The sequence below is a fragment of the Sinocyclocheilus anshuiensis genome, unplaced genomic scaffold (assembly GCF_001515605.1).
Source record: "Sinocyclocheilus anshuiensis isolate Anshui unplaced genomic scaffold, SAMN03320099.WGS_v1.1 scaffold344, whole genome shotgun sequence".
Lineage (NCBI taxonomy): Eukaryota > Metazoa > Chordata > Actinopteri > Cypriniformes > Cyprinidae > Sinocyclocheilus > Sinocyclocheilus anshuiensis.
In genome coordinates, this window is record NW_015557066.1 from 212863 (window position 1) to 219098 (window position 6236).

At 36.0% G+C, this 6236-nt stretch overlaps 1 pseudogene; it reads left to right on the forward strand.

Annotated features, from left to right (window-relative positions):
- Positions 1 to 1319: 1319 nt before the first annotated feature.
- Positions 1320 to 4136, forward strand: LOC107676627 (uncharacterized; annotated as a pseudogene).
- The last annotated feature ends 2100 nt before the right edge of the window (positions 4137 to 6236 follow it).

Genomic DNA, 6236 nt, shown 5'->3' on the forward strand with positions numbered 1-6236 from the left:
TACATATATATATATATATATATATATATATATATAAGGCAAGAAAATAAAAGCAGTAAAACAATCACGCAACACAAATCAATGAATGAAAAAAACAAAATGGAAAGTTAACATGTAACAATATGCAGAATTGTCAACCTCACACAATAAGCACACTGTTAACTGCTTACAACAAAGTATATGTGTGCATTTGTAGACAGCAAGGGAAAGGAACAAATGAATGACTGTACACAAGAGGCCTGTCAGAGAGGTCAAAGATTTGTGTAGGCTTGTGAAAGTACAGTGAGCATGGGCCCCATTTGTAAATAGATGGGCATCAGAGGGAGGGAGGCAGAGCGCAGGATGGAGTCCAGGCCATCTCTTGTTAACCATGTAATGCACAAAGACCTGAATTGATATAAACTAATTCAGACTCTGTGAAAACGTTCATCAAGAAAACTTATCGTTTGCAGGATATGTTGTACAGCATACTGTAAATGGCATTACTGATTATTAGTAGAAGGTCTACCTGTCACACAATTCTTGCAGTATCATTTAAAGTTCTATTCTACTCTAGAGAAATATCCTCACTTTGATGTCATATTCTCATGTATCATATAATTTGACTGCTATTGTAAGGCAGTTGTCTTGGACTTATACTGAGATCTAGATGTGCAGAAGAGACTTTTCAGTTATCAGTGCCAGTGTAGAAATGCTCTACTCACTGTCAGTCATAATAAATCTATTCAGTTAGCAAAATAACAATAGTGGTACAAGACAAATCATCTTCAGGTTGAGCATAGGCCTACTTTTATTTTCATTTCAAAAGTGGCATTTTACAGTGACTATCCAAACTCTTTAACGCACAGTTGGTAGTCTAGAAAAGTAGCATTTTGTAGCATTATTTTACACTTTCAGCACCATAGAAACACAAATAGGTGGAAACATGCTGTAAGTGTTTTCCTTCGCGCTCCCATTCTCTTTAAATACGGCCTGATTCCGTCGACTCCAACTTAGAAACAACATAGCAACGAGAACAGAAGCTCTGTCATCTCAGCTTGAAAGGAATGCCATTCAAATTGTTGAGCCACATAAAATGATCTTCCTCTTTGTACATCTGTAGTTTACAGTTCAGATTGCTTTCCCCGTAATGTTTGATTATGTTGGGGAAAAAACGTCTTTTACATTAATAATCTTATGTAATGCACAATGGTTGGTTGGTTGTTTTGTTTTCCTTAGTTTTACTGCCTTTCCCCCAACATAGCAGAACACTTAATTGCCTTTTATCGTCTCTTGTTAATTAGTATTCCACACTCACTCGTTGAACACTTTTGTGCTTCATGCGCCATAAATTTCCAGTCTTCTTTCAAGTGAAAATCTGTTGTGCTAGTGTCCGCTATCGGGTGGATCAACGTTGTCGCTCTTCACTCTCTGCCTTGCTTTAGGGCTATAACATGTGTGCTGGGAAATAATATTTTATTCGCTATCTTTATCAGAACGGATCATAACTGTAATCTGGAAGTCAAACATTTTATGATCAGTGTTGTTATTGCACCACATACACGCAGTGATGGATGTCGTTTGGAGAGGGTTCTGCACTTTTGTTCTCACAACACTTGTTTTTCAAGGTAAAGAACATGCAATATCAGTATATGAAATAACAACAATATATCTATATCTTTATTTTAATGTTTAAACTCGTAGAACAAATTTCATCTGTCGATAATGTTGCTTAAAATTTGTCAGTACACAGACTAGTCGCTAACTTGGCTGTATTACAGAAACTTCCTGTTTTATCCTAATTTAAGATTGGAAGAAGTTCTATTTCGTAGGAAATTACGATGGTTATTAAACAGGTGGGATAGGATTGTGAGTTCTGGTGTTTCTACAGTACAGGTCGCAGTTTAAGACCGTACAGCTCCACTAATGTATTTTTGTGTATACTAATTCGTAAATATGTAATGTTTTTGCTACAATGTTCAGATTGAAGGATGGTCTTCTAACTTGATCAAGACTGTTGCCTTTTATGCTTCTATCTGTAAAGTTGTTTGTGTAGTGCTGTTAGCAGCAGATGTACTATTTGTGAGGATTTTGATCTATATTTGCAATATGATTTTTACCTAGGCTATAATTATGTATATTATAATAAGCTGCAGTAATCTCTTCTTTCCCTTGTAGATGTTACAGGACTCATGATCAGGAATGAGGAGCTGAGAAAGTGTTTACAAGTAAATGATGGTCAGGTCAGCAGCAGGTTAACCCTGCAAGAGTGCAGAGCAGATTTGGCTCTGCAAGAGTGGCACTGGAGCCCTGAGACACGCTCCCTCAGCAACCCACAGACGGGAGGATGTTTAACTGCACCTCAGATCCAGGTGCATGAGAGCATTTGGCTGCAAGCTTGCAGCTCTGAGGAGGAGGATCGTGAGGGCCAGACCTGGAGCTGCTCTAAAAAGGGTCTCCTGACATTACACGGCAAGGGTCTGCACCTGAGCGTACGTCACGATTCCTCAAAGGTCTTCCTTTCCAAAGATCGTGGGAAAGGCAGCAAGTGGAGGACGCTGGCTAATCAAACGGTATGCGAGGAGACAGATAGCACACGTCACGGCCAGAATGTGTTACGAGATTCTCAGCAGACACTTTCGACTGGACCCCGAATCCTCACTCAAATTCGCTATTGGCATTGTAAGAGAGTTAGATTAGGAGTTCTTCGTTAATGATGGGCCTGTGTTTCATGTTGTATTCTGCCATGCCATCATTCTAATTAATGACATCTCATCTACTTCTTCAGTTAAAACTCTTTTTAACTCTTTTAAATCGTTTTTAACTTTCTCATCTGGTCACATTCATTTTGTACCAGGGTTCCCACAGTACTGGAAAACTTGGAAATATCAAAACATTTTGAAAAGTCATGGAAACGTAACAGAATGTTAAAAGTCATTTAAAAAATTTTTTTATTTAAATATCTTAATTAGAAGGATTGGTATCTGACATACAACATGTAAATCCTTCCCAGCAATGAAAATTTATTGGTCAAAAAAGCGTGGGAACCCTGTGTACTGTCTATTCCGCTTCTAATAATTTCTATGATATATTGCATGATTGTATCTTTATAATCTCTTTATTTTGTTTACTTAAGCTGGGAATAATGGCCAGACCTCCAAAATAAAGTCGACTGAAGCAACACAGACTTCAGAGGCATCGGCTGAACCTCAAAGTAGCGTAGAGCCGGACGGACCTTCTGTTAATGTATTTGCAACAGACTATGGCGAGTGTGAAAAGAGCTCATCTTTGTTTTCAAAAAAATTACATTTGTTTTATCTGTTAAATCAGTCCGGAAATATGGTATAAACAAACAAATATTTAAAACACACTACATTCCCCTGATCCTGGAATAGTTTGTCTGCCGTATGTCCACATGAGGACAGCAGAGGAGAGGAAACCTAAACACGGTGCCATATCTTTGGTGATGACTGATGAGACAAAGAAACATTAATAAATTGTAATGACAGAAAATAAGTAAAAAATGAGTAACTGATACACAAAATAAGAATGTTAGTTTGTGATATTCTAATGTGTTTAATAACAGGAACAGGCTGGAAAATGACAATGTTGCTTCTAAGCAGCTTGGCCCTGTTACTTGGGCTTGTGATCCTCACTCTTAACATCTACCAGAACAGGTGAGATGTTTCTCATTTTTGGTAAATAAACCTTAAGGACCATTTTATTCTCAATGCCAGCATTCAATTTCATGCATCTAAATACAGATGTAATTCCTTGAAGTAAAACTGATCTGTGAACAGGCATTGAGATTGGTTTCATAACAAGGAATGAGTCGGCAACATGGTTTCCCCCCGTTATGAGTTGCTGATCTATTTTTCGTCTTCATGCACAGGAGGAAGAAGACTGTGGTGGTGCTGAAATCCTACACTCCGACAGGAGAGGCCAGTCTGCCGGGGTCCCCGGTGCCTAGTGAGAGAGCTCCTCTAACCCGACACCCTATGAAAACTGCTCAATCCCCTTCCATCCAGCGAGGTGAGATCCTTGTTGAATGGAAAGATGGAACAGTCACCCCACTGTTTGAAACATATCTAACTGACTAAGTGGTGTCTTATAGAAGAAAAAGCTTTGAGTAACTTGCGTATTGTTCCCAAGCAAACTGGCAGAAATACATTGGTGGCTTTATTCAGACAAACTAATTAATTGTGATTCAGCAATACTTTTTCTAAATAATGACCCTTGTCCAGGGAATCGCTGCCAATTTCTTGGTCAATTTCCATGTATTTATTTATTTGATATGTAGCCGTGGAATGAGTGGGATAAAGTTATTGCAAGAAAATAAAGATACAATCACATAGTCATTGTAACAACTTTAACACAAGCATATTAATCAGGACTTATCCCATAAAATTATTTCAATTTAAATCAATATTTCATGTGACTGTCATTATCCCTTACATATCCAACATCTTTAAAAAAAATCACAGACATCTGTTGGGTTTACTGTGCTCTTGCAAGCAGAATGCCATCCCTCTGCTGAATTTTGAAAAACTGAGGTTGAGTCCTGATCAAAGACAATATTCAGTACCTTGCCAAAAAGTCATAAGGTAACTTCAGGTCAAATACAGATCAAACTTAACAGATACGGTATAATTAACAGTGAATGCTTATGTAAGCTGCATTCTTTGTATGTGTGTGTAAAATATAGAAATAGTAATATTATAAACAATAATACATTCAAAATATGCCTCTCAAACACACTGATTTAGTATAAAAGAAAGCCTGAATGTTTTTAAACCAAGTATTGTGTTTAACAGTAGATTATTCTTGAATTACATAAGCCTATATTTGCAATTGTTTTTTTATATCCTGAAGAGTTGTCTTGTTAGTGTGATTAGGAATTAGTGTAAAATATATGAAAATCATTTGTATTAAAAAATAATATTAGTAAGCATTACATGTAGTAATATTTAATGTTTCCAATAAAGTACTGTTGACATACAAACTTTGTGGCAACTTGCAAAGGGGTGGAGGGGCACCTCCTTAACTGTTTTGCCAGATTTATAATCATCAAGCTAACTTTACCTGTTTCTTTTGACACACTGTTGTAATGCTCAGAGGACAGCCAAGAGATGAAAAACATGTCTGTGCAAGTGTGTGGTTAGGGTGTAAAGCAGAAATATTTTGAGTGGGAGAGAGGAAAAATGTGAGGTTGACATGCAAGCATGGAAATCAAAGCCAGAATCACAATCATATGGTATTGCAAATTCTCACTTCTTCACACATGCATACAGTAAGTTTATAATGACAAACTAAACTATAAATATTTGATTAAAAATTATATACAAACAATATGCACAAATAAATGTCTTTTAAAGGATTTGAGGCCATCGTAGCACAATAGCAGACACCTGACAGAGATATAAGGTGTGATTCAGATAAAAGTATCACATTCGCATACAACACTTCAGAAGAATCTCAGATTTGCATTCCACTGTTATGCAGTGGTACTCTCCTACAGTGGTTTTAGTAGCAAGGTTTTGCTATGCAGATAAGCAAATTGACAATATTTACAATCAAAGAACAAATTTTTGTTATGTAATTTTTTTTTATTAATAGTCAAAACTCTACAAGATGCGACTATAAGAAAACCAACAAGAAATGGAAGACATGCCTGTGCAAGTGATAGGGTGTGACAGATTTTTGAAAGCAGTCATGTTGAGCAGGTGTGTACTGAAGTGCCAAATGTGTTACATCAATTTTGTGTGTGTGTTTGCTTTTGTTTTATTATAATTAACATGATTTGTAACAACAAATACTATATATATATATATATATATATTAGGGCTGGTAAGCGATTAATATTTTTAATCTAATTAATTACATGATGTGGTGATTAATTAATCGAAAATTAATCGCACATCAAATTTGGCTGAGAAATTGCTCCCAAAATATTATTTAAAGTCATTGTTGTGTAAAACATCAAACAGACATTACAAAAAGTAACTACAGCAAGAAATATTTTGTTTGATCAAATTTATTACATATACTCTTTTGGACCATGAGGGTGAGTAAATGATGACAAAATTGTCATTTTTGGGTGGGTGAACTATACCTTTAATAATTAATTTTATTATTATTATTAGTATGGAAATATGAAATGATTTCTTTAATGAAATTATAAACTAAAACTGCCAGTAGGTGGTGGTAAATGTCTTAATGATTAAGTCATCGAGTCATTTATTCATTTATTTGATTCG